The sequence below is a fragment of the Rhineura floridana genome, chromosome 10 (assembly GCF_030035675.1).
Source record: "Rhineura floridana isolate rRhiFlo1 chromosome 10, rRhiFlo1.hap2, whole genome shotgun sequence".
Lineage (NCBI taxonomy): Eukaryota > Metazoa > Chordata > Lepidosauria > Squamata > Rhineuridae > Rhineura > Rhineura floridana.
The window spans coordinates 18,806,393-18,820,602 of NC_084489.1; the positions used below are offsets into that span (position 1 = coordinate 18,806,393).

At 43.4% G+C, this 14,210-nt stretch overlaps 1 protein-coding gene across 5 annotated transcripts in view; it reads left to right on the forward strand.

The window, feature by feature from the left end:
* MYRIP (myosin VIIA and Rab interacting protein) overlaps positions 1 to 14,210 on the forward strand; it is a 377,908-nt gene that overhangs the window by 122,286 nt on the left and 241,412 nt on the right. The gene's annotated exons all lie outside the window — the stretch shown is intronic.

The following is a 14,210-nucleotide window of genomic DNA, read 5'->3' on the forward strand; positions in this document are numbered from 1 at the left end:
CCACCCATTCAAAAACTCACTAGCCACTATTGACTGACTGGCAGCAGCTCTCTAGGGAGTATACCCAGCCCTTCCTGGAGATCCCAGGGACTGACAGTGGGACCTTCTGCATGCAAAGCAGATACTCTGCCACTGAGTTGTTGCCCTTTCACTGGGGACAGTCTCTACTTTTTTGGTCCAACTGTCCCAAGTAAATCACTATCCCCATATTTGCCTATGGGAGTGAATCAATATTGTCATTATCATTCTTCAGGACTTGAATAGCAGTTGCTGAGGTATGCTGTTAATAACACATGAGACAAATATGTTTTTCCTAATATACAGGAGTAGTCAACATTATTTTTTGGACCAAGGTCAACCCTCCCTGGGGTGGGTACATGCCAAAGTGTAAAAGTGGGCATAGTGAGAAAATTCATTATTTAGGGGATTTGAAGGTAACCAAAAGCTTTTGGCATAAGGGCATTACAACAGAGGACCTGCAGGAATGTGCCCAATAATAATAATAAAAACCTAACCCCCCTAGTATTAAAATGACAAATGGGTGTGTGTGACGCCCTTCCCTGGCTCTCCCTGTCAGGTTCCTACCTGCTCGTGGCTACTGCCTGTCACTAGGCACCACCAGGGACTCCACCAGTCCGGCCAGGTTTATTGCTAAAGAGATTCCCATAGTTTTTCAAAACTCTCAGAATCTCTTCTTTTACTTCCTCCTTCACCTCCTCTGACCATTCCAATTGATCTACCCCTCCTTTGTCTTTGCTTTCCTGTACCAAATCCGGAAGTTCAGGCCCACTTCCCTCAGGGAATAAGGTAACTTGCAACACCTTTGCATCCCTGGTATGGTAAGGCTTTAACATATTTACATGAACCACTTTGTTTTTGTTTAATTGGTCTGTGGTAATTACATACGTCACTGTGTCAAGCTTTTCTCTTATGGTATATGGTCCCTCCCAGTTAGCCTGTAATTTATCATGTTTCCTGGGTATGAATGCCATAACCATATCTCCCACATCATACACACGTTCCCTGGCTGTTCTGTCATACCAGTAACTTTGCTTCTCCTGTGCTTGACTCAAATTCTTTTGCACAACTTCCATCATTGATGTTAATTTGCTGCGGAAGTCTAATACAAAATCTACTACAGATGTTTTGTACTCTCCCAAGGTTCCTTCCCATGAATTTTTTAACAGTTCCAAAGGTCCCCTCACTTTTCTAGTGAACATGAGTTCAAAGGGTGAGAAGCCTGTTGACTCCTGAGGGACTTCTCTGCACGCGAATAAGAAGCACCCCAAACGTTCATCCCAGTCTTGTGGGTGATCTTGAACATAACTTCTTATCATGCCCTTCAGAACCCCATTAAATCTCTCAGTCAATCCGTTAGTGGCTGGATGGTAAGTAGTGGTCTTTAGATGTTTTAGACCACAACACTTCCACATACATTGCATCACTTCTCCCATGAATACACTGCCTTGATCCGTCAGCACTTCATGAGGGAAACCCAGCCTCATAAAGATTTTAACAAAGCCTCTGCCACTACAGGGGCTTCTACGGATCTTAATGCTTCCGCGACTGGGTACCTGGTGGCAAAATCCACCACCACCAATAGATATTTCTTGCCATGCCTTGTGGGTTTGGAAAAAGGGCCCACCAAATCTACTCCCACTCTATAAAAGGGTTGTCCAATTATAGGAAGGGGCTTTAAGGGTGCCTTAGTCTTTACTCCACTTTTTCCCACCTTTTGGCATATTCCACAAGATAGACAATGTTGTTTTACATCTTTGGAGATATTTGGCCAATAATAGTGTGCAGCCAATCTCCTCTTGGTCTTTTTTATTCCCAGATGTCCTGCACATGGGACATCGTGGGCTACCTCTAGCAATCTGGTTCTGTATTTGCTAGGTACTATCAATTGCTTCACTGGTTCACATTCATCCTTTCTCTCAGCAGGCATCCACAGTCTATATAAAATCCCATTCTCACACACAATTTGATTCCTCAGCTTGTCAGTAAAGGGAATCTTTTGTGTCAGGGCTTGGTCCTTTATTTGTTTCAAATTTGTATCCTTGTTCAGTTCTTCCCTGAACTGCTCTGTCTCTTCTTGACTAGAGACCATTTGATACAAGTTGTTTCTTTTCTTTTTTTTTACAATAATTTTTATTCAAATTTTCAAAAAACAAAACAAAATCATAAAACATTCAAAGACAAAAAACAAAACAAAACAAAAATGATTAAACAGAAAAATAAAATGTTGACTTCCCATTTGTCGCAGATCAGTTATAGGTCTACAATATATAACAATCCTGTCTCTTAAATTATATTATAAAATCACTTTCCTCCAGTAGTTATCTTAATTAATCATCAAATCTCATAAACATTACTTTATTCTTTCCACAAAAAGTCAAAGAGAGGTTTCATTTCTTTAAGAAATATATCTATCAATTTTTCTCCAAATAAGCATGTCGATTAATCCATCTCGTTAATAATAATAATAATCTTATTGTCATAACCATAGTCCAAATAAACATATCGATTAATCCATCTCATCAAATCTGTTAGGTCCAATAATTTCAATAGCCATTCTTCCATTATCAATATTAATTCCATCTTCCATCTTCAATAGTCCTGTTAAATCCAGTAATTTCAGTGTCCATTCTTCCATTATCAGTATTCCATAATAATCTTGCTGTCATAGCCATAGTCATATAATAAGAGTCTGATGGGAATTTCCTTTATCACAAATATTTTCTTGCCATCAATTCTGAATATGTTGCTGAAATATTGTTGTAAAGTCATATCTCTGTTCTTCTTTTTTACAAAATGCACTGGCTCATCTCTTGAGAGTTTTTCCATTGTCACATGGCTGTAGTTAATTCCATAGATTTTCTCTATATCAAGCTCCATCACATCATTCCAGTCCAGAAAATTATCCAAGCCATTGATAACTTTAGCTCTAATATCTTCATTAATTTCTTCAGAGACAACGTTGAATTCCAAACAGTAGATTTTATTTCTAATATCCATAAACTCCAGATCTTTTTCCAATTCCACATTTGTTCCAATCTCCAGGGCTTGTATCTTCCCTTTATTTTTTCTTTTCTCATCTCTGATCTCATTCTCCTCTCTCACAGGATCCCCTATTTCTTTAAGCTCCTGCGTCATTTTGCTCAGTTCAGTTTTCAGCTCCTTACTGCCCTGTCGCAGGGTTTGTTTCGTTATCTCAATCTCATCCATTATTTTCTGAAACATAATTACTTCCAGATTCTCAGCCACTTTCTTGATTGCCATTCTTAAAACCACGAAAACAGAACAAAACAAAAATAAAGAAGAACCACTTCTTATTTCAGCAACAATTGGGTTAATATTCCAGGCTTGATGACATCACAGTATAAACAGAGCAGCCTGCCTTATCTCTCTATGTTCAGGAATACAAAACAGATTTAGTTCCCAGCATCAAAACAGTTAGTGGCGTCGTGAAGAAGCAGATTCGTCAAAATAAAATAGACCAAAAAGAGAATAGTCCCAGACAATATAATGTTCCAAAGTTCATATTTTTTATTTTTTTCTCCTCAGAATAGAAATCCCTCTTCTGTTTATATCTTTAGAATGCACTTCCAGGACAGCTTTTTGCAATAGAAACAAAGATAAGCTTTTTCAATTTCTTTCCTCCTTAATTTCGTGAATAACAGAGAAGAGTTATAGCTCACCCAGAAATTCTTTATAGCTGATTCATTTGACAAATCTCTTTTTGCTGCAACAATTTAAACCAAGTAAAAAAAAAATAGAAAGAAGGGTGCTTGCCTGTTAGTCCATTTTCTCTTTGAAGAAAAGATAAACGTGTCGCATTAATCAGATAGAGCTTGTTTGGAAGTCCCTCCGGCATTGCTGGCTGAACCTTCTCTCATAAATTAATGAAATCCAGTCCTCCCAACAAAAACAGGCTTTTGAGGTTGATCTCTACGTTTCTCCCTGCCTGGGAGAAATTTTATCAGTCAAAAAGAATGTTCTGACTTATTTATATCTGAAAAAGCTTCTTCTGAAATGGGAGCCCGTCTCAAAAAGCAGGCACAAGCGAAGTCACCCTTCCCGGAAGTCGATACAAGTTGTTTGTTTCAGCAGGTCTTCCAGGGGTTGCTATGGTGACCGTAGGCTCGAAAACAGATTCCACCCTGTTTTCTTCAGCCTGTGTTAACATGGCTTCTGCTTCTTTGCCAAGTTGCTGTCTGGTCACCACATATATTTTTCCTTGTGCCCCCATTACATCTCTTCCCAGTATCACTGGTTCTTGTTGTTGGGCATTAATACCTACTTTATATTTTCCCTCTCGGCCTCTCCACTCCATTTTCACTAGGGCCATGGGTAAGCTTTCTGGTTGTCCCCTCACTCCTTGGATAGTCACCGTTTCCTGAGGTAATATTTCCTCAGATTTTATTAAATCTGGCCTCAGTAACGTCTGAGCAGCACCAGTATCAAGCAATGCCCAATAATTTGCCCCTTGAACACACACTTCTTCTCTTAGACTCGAATCCAAGTCTTTTACTTCTGTCCAGTTTATCTGGCAGAACTGAACCTTTTTCGTTGTTAGATCTTTTGGTTCTGTTTTTACTGCCCTTGCCTGAGCAGGATTACTAATGGGGTTGGCAACCTCACATTGAAAACGTAGGTGCCCCGGTCTACCACATTTATAGCATAATTTCTCCTCACTTTTAGGGTACACAGATCCACTCTGGGGTGTCCTGTGCCCTTCAGATTTTACTGGAGGACTCACTCGCTGTGGCATCACATCCTTTCTGCCACCATTATATGGTCTGGGTTTAAACTCTCTTGATGTTTTCCCCACCCAGCCAGTTCTGTTGGAGGCAAAGTGATCCGCCATCTCTGCGGCCTCCTGCACCGATGTAGGGGAACGGTCTTTGACCAGGAGCCTTATTTCTGGTGGTAACTGATGGAATAATTGATCCAGTATCATGAGGCTTTTCACCTCTTCCACTGACTGAGCTTTGGCACTACTCATCCACTTTCCAAATATATCCATCAACTTTGCTCCTAGTTCAACAAAAGACCTCCCTGCTTGGATCTGACAGTTTCGGAATAACTTTCTAAAATAGTCAGGTCCCAGTCTGAATCTTTTGTATACTGCCTCTTTAAACTCGGCATATGTGACGGGCTTGTCTGAGGGGAAATATTGGTATACCTCAGCCAATTCCCCTTTGATCAGGTTTGATAAATATTGCATATATTTATCCTCTGGTAGCCCCCACAATTGAGCTGCCTTTTCAAAATGCTGAGGTAAATCTGTGGATCTTGTCCAGGCTCAAACACTGCAACGTCTTTTGGTGTAACCTTTATCTTTGTTTCATTTCTGTCCTTTCTTGTTTCATCAGAATGAAACTTCTCTCTTTCAAATTTTAACTTTTCCACCTGTATCTCTGCATCCAATGCTCGTTGCTTCTCCCTCTCCTCAAACCCCATTCTCATTCTCTCAATTTCCAACTCCCTCTGCTTTTCTTTCTCATCCGCTTCAAAGACCCTCTGCTTGTCTTTTTCCTCAGCCTCCCTCCTCAATCTCTCCGTTTCCAACTCCCGCTGCTTTTCCTTCTCTGCACCTTCCATCCTCAACTTCTCTCTCAAATACTCTATATAAGCGGGATTGCTTAAGTATCCTTCTGGGGTCTCTTCTCTGACAGGTTGTTTTTGCTGGGCAGTTGTAAGTCCTATAAGTGCTACCCTCAATTCATCTACCCCTTTACCCTCGTGAGGTAAATTGAATGTTATGCACTTCTCCACCAGCTCCTCTCTTTTCATCTTTATATATTCAGCCATGGTGTTTGAGTTCACTCACTCTTTGCCAGTCACTCTTTGCCAGTCACTCCCACAAGTAATCTTTATTTGTTATTTCTGTTTGCCACACCACTGTTAGGGGCTCTCTTTTGTCCATATCCCACCACTACAGCCAACACCTGTGACGTATTCTCCTTTGTTCGTATCCCACCGCTACTGCCACCACGTGTGATGCCCTTCCCTGGCTCTCCCTGTCAGGTTCCTACCTGCTCGTGGCTACTGCCTGTCACTAGGCACCACCAGGGACTCCACCAGTCTGGACTGTCCTTTTTTATGGTTTCTCTCTCCGCTCTAGCACAGACCTCACCAGATCCCTCTGCTAGGCAGCACCACCAGTCATGTCCTATAACCAGTATTCCCAGAGACTCTGCCTGAGTCTCTCTCAATCAGGTTACCTCTGTGACTGCGTGCTTAAGCTGTCCCCAATCCCTTTGATCTATATAGAAAGCATACAACTCTGGGTTGCTCTGGATACTTGTGGTGTTATATTCTTCCCTTCACCGCTGCCACCAATTGTTACAGTTTCCCTTCAGCCTTGGTAAGCACCTTGCCCTTCCTTCTGGTCTGTATATTCCCCAGCCAAGGATCAGGCCTCCGGTAAACCAAAATAGTGTTTATTAAATATTAGAAATAACAAGATTACCTTATAAAGGCACATAAGCATATGGTTTCATCTATTCCTGTGGTACTTGTCTTAGTATTAATCCGAACTCCACACTTTCCTCACATCCACCAACTCTCCACACAATCTCCTCTCAAAAACCCCACCAAACACCTCTCAAACAACCCACCAACGTCCACCTCCAAACACCCAGCTCCAATCATCCAGCATTCTACTGCTCATTTACTCCCCCCTCCTCTTTCATTCCACTTACCACATATCTTCTATACAAACAGCAATTACCATATATACATTAATACAGGAACATCACGGGGCTTCGAGGATCACAAAGAAACCTCTTGGGGAGCGAGATATTCAGGGTAGACACCCTGCAATAAATCATTCACTAAAACAACTAATATCCTCTTGGCTTCTTTTTCAGTAGGCTATTGCCAATTAAATAAATGCAGCATAAAGCCAGGCAGTGGAGAGTGTTCTACAATTTATATTAATGGATGGAGCAGGGTTTATGAAATCATCCTTGGTATCAGAATAGAGCTATTTCTAACATGTCTGTTTTTCTCTGTGAAATGTGAAGGGTGTATATGATAGAACCAGCCTCAACAGTAACAAGAGAAGTGCAGCAATGTAACACAGGCTGAGATAAAATGGGACAATGGAGCTGAACATTTTTTCAAATTGTATTAATTTGGAAGTTCAAAAGCTTGTTTTTGGCATATATTATGATTTAGGTATTATGGCCTACATTTTCAAAAGCAGAATTTGTGTGTTTCAAATTTGGACATCACAAATGGTTATTTATAAGTCTTTTGAAGAATCAGATCTCCATTTTAAAAGGACTAAAGCTGGAAAATGCAAATTGGGGAGGTACTCCACATGAGTTTTCATTTTGAAAACTGGAAGCTCATTCTGCGATCCAAGTTTCTTCAAAATATTTAACAGGGAGCTAGTGTTTTTAAACTCTTTTGATTTGCTGCTATATTGTAAATGTGATGATGAAATTAGCCTGGATAGGGGAAACACAGAACGTGTAAGTTGACAATCAGAGGGAGATTAAAGCTGAAATCTTTTATAAAAGAACATAAGAACATAAGAAGAGCCTGCTGGATCAGGCCAGCGGCCCATCTAGTCCAGCATCCTGTTCTCACAGTGGCCAACCAGGTGCCTGGGGGAAGCCTGCAAGCAGGACCCGAGTGCAAGAACACTCTCCCCTCCTGAGGCTTCTGGCAACTGGTTTTCAGAAGCATGCTGCCTCTGACTAGGGTGGCAGAGCACAGCCATCATGGCTAGTAGCCATTGATAGCCCTGTCCTCCATGAATTTGTCTAATCTTCTTTTAAAGCCGTCCAAGCTGGTGGCCATTACCGCATCTTGTGGGAGCAAATTCCATAGTTTAACTATGCGCTGAGTAAAGAAGTACTTCCTTTTGTCTGTCCTGAATCTTCCAACATTCAGCTTCTTTGAATGTCCACGAGTTCTAGTATTATGAGAGAGGGAGAAGAACTTTTCTCTATCCACTTTCTCAATGCCATGCATAATTTTATACACTTCTATCATGTCTCCTCTGACCCGCCTTTTCTCTAAACTAAAAAGCCCCAAATGCTGCAACCTTTCCTCGTAAGGGAGTCTCTCCATCCCCTTGATCATTCTGGTTGCCCTCTTCTGAACCTTTTCCAACTCTATAATATCCTTTTTGAGATGAGGCGACCAGAACTGTACACAGTATTCCAAATGCGGCCGCACCATAGATTTATACAACGGCATTATGATATTGGCTGTTTTATTTTCAATACCTTTCCTAATTATCGCTAGCATGGAATTTGCCTTTTTCACAGCTGCCGCACAATGGGTCGACATTTTCATCGTGCTGTCCACTACAACCCCGAGGTCTCTCTCCTGGTTGGTCACCGCCAGTTCAGACCCCATGAGCGTATATTTGAAATTCAGATTTTTTGCTCCAGTATGCATAATTTTACACTTGTTCATATTGAATTGCATTTGCCATTTTTCTGCCCATTCACTCAGTTTGGAGAGGTCTTTTTGGAGCTCTTCGCAATCCCTTTTTGTTTTAACAACCCTGAACAATTTAGTGTCATCAGCAAACTTGGCCACTTCACTGCTCACTCCTAATTCTAGGTCATTAATGAACAAGTTGAAAAGTACAGGTCCCAATACCGATCCTTGAGGGACTCCACTTTCTACAGCCCTCCATTGGGAGAACTGTCCGTTTATTCCTACTCTCTGCTTTCTGCTTCTTAACCAATTTCTTATCCACAAGAGGACCTCTCCTCTTATTCCATGACTGCTAAGCTTCCTCAGAAGCCTTTGGTGAGGTACCTTGTCAAACGCTTTTTGAAAGTCTAAGTACACTATGTCCACTGGATCACCTCTATCTATATGCTTGTTGACACTCTCAAAGAATTCTAATAGGTTACTGAGACAGGACTTTCCCTTGCAGAAGCCATGCTGGCTCTGCTTCAGCAAGGCTTGTTCTTCTATGTGCTTAGTTAATCTAGCTTTAATAATACTTTCTACCAGTTTTCCAGGGACAGAAGTTAAGCTAACTGGCCTGTAATTTCCGGGATCCCCTCTGGATCCCTTTTTGAAGATTGGCATTACATTTGCCACTTTCCAGTCCTCAGGCATGGAGGAGGACCCAAGGGACAAGTTACATATTTTAGTTAGCAGATCAGCAATTTCACCTTTGAGTTCTTTGAGAACTCTCGGGTGGATGCCATCCGGGCCCGGTGATTTGTCAGTTTTTATATTGTCCATTAAGCTTAGAACTTCCTCTCTCGTTACCACTATTTGTCTCAGTTCCTCAGAATCCCTTCCTGCAAATGTTAGTTCAGGTTCAGGGATCTGCCCTATATCTTCCACTGTGAAGACAGATGCAAAGAATTCATTTAGCTTCTCTGCAATCTCCTTATCGTTCTTTAGTACACCTTTGACTCCCTTATCATCCAAGGGTCCAAGGGTCTCCCTAGATGGTCTCCTGCTTTGAATGTATTTATAGAATATTTTGTTGTTGGTTTTTATGTTCTTAGCAATGTGCTCCTCAAATTCTTTTTTAGCATCCCTTATTGTCTTCTTGCATTTCTTTTGCCAGAGTTTGTGTTCTTTTTTATTTTCTTCATTTGGACAAGACTTCCATTTTTTGAAGGAAGACTTTTTGCCTCTAAGAGCTTCCTTGACTTTGCTCGTTAACCATGCTGGCATCTTCTTGGCCCTGGCGGTACCTTTTCTGGTCTGCGGTATGCACTCCAGTTGAGCTTCTAATATAGTGTTTTTAAACAACTTCCAAGCATTTTCGAGTGATGTGACCCTCTGGACTTTGTTTTTCAGCTTTTTTTTTTACCAATCCCCTCATTTTTGTGAAGTTTCCTCTTTTGAAGTCAAATGTGACCGTGTTGGATTTTCTTGGCAATTGGCCAGTTACATGTATGTTTAATTTAATAGCACTGTGGTCACTGCTCCCAATCGGTTCAACAACACTTACATCTCGCACCAGGTCCCGGTCCCCACTGAGGATTAAGTCCAGGATTGCCGTCCCTTTGGTCGGTTCCATGACCAACTGGTCTAGGGAATAGTCATTTAGAATATCTAGAAACTTTGCTTCTTTGTCATGACTGGAACACATATGCAGCCAGTCTATGTCCGGGTAGTTGAAGTCACCCATTACTACCACATTTCCTAGTTTGGATGCTTCCTCAATTTCGTATCTCATCTCCAGGTCTCCCTGAGCATTTTGATCAGGGGGACGATAGATCGTTCCCAGTATTAAGTACCTCCTGGGGCATGGTATCACCACCCACAACGATTCTGTGGAGGAGTCTGCCTCTTTTGGGGTTTCGAGCTTGCTGGATTCAATGCCTTCTTTCACGTATAGAGCGACTCCACCACCAATACGTCCTTCCCTGTCCTTCCGATATAGTTTATATCCAGGGATAACCGTATCCCACCGGTTTTCTCCATTCCACCAGGTCTCCGTTATGCTCACTATATCAATGCTCTCCTCTAAGACCAAGCACTCCAGTTCTCCCATCTTGGTTCGCAGGCTCCTAGCATTAGCGTACAGGCACTTGTAAGCAGTGTCTCTCTTCAAGTGTCTTTGGCACTTGTGGTTAGGCCTGTGGTAATTTTGCTCTTCTGAATTTATATCCTGTGCCCCTGCTCTCACAATGCCTACTTCTAGGCCTACCCCTTTTAAAATTTCATCATTTCTTTGGTTTATATCCCAGGGGGGAGGTTTATTCCGAACTGGACCTTTCTCAGCTCCTGTCGGGTTTCCCCCCTCAGTCAGTTTAAAAGCTGCTCTGCCACCTTTTTAATTTTAAGTGCCAGCAGTCTGGTTCCATTCTGGTTCAAGTGGAGCCCGTCCCTTTTGTACAGGCCCGGCTTGTCCCAAAAAGTTCCCCAGTGCCTAACAAATCCAAACCCTTCCACCCGACACCATCGTCTCATCCACGCATTGAGACTGCGAAGCTGGGCCTGTCTGGCTGGTCCTGTGCGTGGAACCGGTAGCATTTCAGAGAAAGCCACCTTGGAGGTCCTGGCTTTCAGCATCCTACCTAGCAACCTAAATTTTGCTTCCAGGACCTCACGGCTGCATTTCCCCATGTCGTTGGTGCAAACGTGCACCACGACCACTGACTCCTTCCCAGCACTGTCTACCAAACTATCTAAACGACGGGCGATATCTGCAACCTTCGCACCAGGCAGGCAAAACACCTTGCGGTCTACACGCCCATCACACACCCCACTGTCTATGTTCCTAATGATCGAATCACCCACTACAAGGATCCCTCCAGCCCCTGGAGATATATCCTCGGCACGAGAGGATAGCTGCTCATCCCCCAAGGAATGGGTCCCTTCTAAGGGATCGTTTCCCTCTTCCTCAGCTGGATGCTCTCCTTCCCCGAGACCATCGTTGTCCATGATAGCAGGAGAGCTATCATCGTTGGAGTGGGGCACAGCTATAACGTCCCTGAAGGCCTCCTCCACACACCTCTCTGCCTCTCTCAGCTTTTCCAGGTCCGCCACCTTGGCCTCAAGGAAATGAAGTCGTTCCCGGAGAGCCAGGAGCTCATTGCACCGAGAGCACACCCACGACTTCTGTCCAACAGGCAGATAGTCGTACATGCTGCAGGCGGTGCAAAACACTGGAAAGCCCCCACACCCCTGCTGGCTTCTTACCTGCATAGTTTTGTTTAAGGTTTATTACGTCAATGGGTTGGAGACTGCGGTTTAGTTGAGGTCAGGGAACAGACGGGCAGAGTGGGGGGCCCTGGCCTCCTCGCTCTGCTGCCGAACTCGCTCTGCTGCTTAACTCGCTCTGCTGCTTAACTCGCTCTGCTGCTTAACTCGCTCTGCTGCTTAACTCGCTCTGCTGCTTAACTCGCTCTGCTGCTTAACTCGCTCTGCTGCTTAACTCGCTCTGCTGCTTAACTCGCTCTGCTGCTTAACTCGCTCTGCTGCTTAACTCGCTCTGCTGCTTAACTCGCTCTGCTGCTTAACTCGCTCTGCTGCTTAACTCGCTCTGCTGCTTAACTCGCTCTGCTGCTTAACTCGCTCTGCTGCTTAACTCGCTCTGCTGCTTAACTCGCTCTGCTGCTTAACTCGCTCTGCTGCTTAACTCGCTCTGCTGCTTAACTCGCTCTGCTGCTTAACTCGCTCTGCTGCTTAACTCGCTCTGCTGCTTAACTCGCTCTGCTGCTTAACTCGCTCTGCTGCTTAACTCGCTCTGCTGCTTAACTCGCTCTGCTGCTTAACTCGCTCTGCTGCTTAACTCGCTCTGCTGCTTAACTCGCTCTGCTGCTTAACTCGCTCTGCTGCTTAACTCGCTCTGCTGCTTAACTCGCTCTGCTGCTTAACTCGCTCTGCTGCTTAACTCGCTCTGCTGCTTAACTCGCTCTGCTGCTTAACTCGCTCTGCTGCTTAACTCGCTCTGCTGCTTAACTCGCTCTGCTGCTTAACTCGCCTTGATGCTTTGTTATCTGGGGCTCCCTCTAGCTCGTGGAGCAGGCTCCCTCGCTAGGGTGCTCTGACTTTATATGTGTGGCTGGTTCCTCCCAGCTACTGCTGCCAGCCAATGATGTGTTACTTGAGGCTGATGGCTCAACTATCAGCTGGGGCTTAACTCTTTAGGATTATCTCAGGCTTCCTTCCTTTGAAGGCAGGAAGACAGGCTTCCTTCCTGAGCGAGGGGCGGGGCTGTTTAAGCTTTTGGCTGCTTTTAATCTAATCAAGGGGCTGCGCCTTCCAGGCAAGTCTTTTGTGTTTGTTGTTTTCCCACCTAGAACAGCCTGACCTTTCTTTAACCTAGGGAAACAGAGCTTGTGGTTGTGTTTCAGGAAGGCTGAAGCTGCCCTTTTTAGCAAGGACTGAGCTGACTCTCTCCCTGTATGTGTCAGTGGAGTTTCCTTTTCCCCCTTCTCTCCGACTGGAATTTAGTCTTGTTTACAGTGTCCCCTGAAGCTTTCCTGCTAGGGTGGTGTTGAAAACTAGCTTTCTATGGGCTTCCTTCTCCTAGGATCTGTCTCCTAAGATATAGGTTCTTTCAGGATTTGGCTCCTAGCTCAGGGTGACCTTAGGCTGCCCTTATTACTTATTGCTCTGAGCTGTTTTACTTCAATTAAATAATGGAATAAATGGGAGCTACTTACCCTCTTTTCGCTCTGCTGCTTAACTCGCCTTGACGCTTTGTCAGCTGCGGCCTTGACGCTTCGTCAGCTGGGGCTCCCTCTAGCTCGTGGAGCAGGCTCATACTTACCTTGGAGTAAGTGCTGTTGAACTCACTGGGATTCCACTCACTGAGTGGGCTAAGTGGATAAGTGGAATAAGCATTATGCAATTACCATCCTACTATGAGCATTTAAGTGAATATATATGCTACCAAAACCAGCCATGGGCAATTTAATGTTAAGCAAAATCACAAACCATTCCCATGGCATTAGGAATGTCAAAATAAGCACCTTGTTATCTCAAGTGTTTCATCTTGGCCAAAGACTTTTTGGCATATTACTGGTTTAAAAAAAATCAAGGGGAAACATATGTAGAGCTTTAACCTCATAGCTCCTCAGTGATGCTAAAGTAGTGTTGCTACTATATGTGTGTCGACTCTGCCAAGCCTGGCATGTTAAGAAAACTAAGTAGAAATAAAGACATAGGAAAAATGGATGCATTTGGTTACAGTCTGCCATGTCAAGACATGTATTAGCCCTTCTTAATTTCCCATCAGTAGTAATATATTTTATGTAGATCAGTGTTTCTCAAATAGTGGACCTTGGGCCACTTTCAGGTGGGTCTCAGTGCCACAACCTGCCTGGTGCTTTCTTATCTACCTGGCCCACCCTCTAGCCATGCCATAATTGTTTGGGTGGACCAAGACCAGCAGCACCAGCAAATCCTTGCCGGCTGAATAAAGATGGTGGGACGACATAAACATTCAGTGGGGGAGGAGGGAAATAAGATTTTCCTCCTGAGAGGTATTGAAAGGAATTAGAAAGAGAGAGAACAGGCTAATATTTATTATTATTATTACTAATTAATACACTGGGAATAGAAAAGGAGGGGATAAAAGATAAAGTTGTTACAGGAGGAAGAAGTGAATGTAAAAGGGCCAGAGAGGAGAGATGAAAGAAACTGGCACAGTCTTTTTGGGGGGGATGGGAATAAGGTATCCATTGAGTGTAAAAGGAAAATGGGAAAGGAAATTACGGGAGATGGATAAAAATAGTTTGACAGATGTGTGG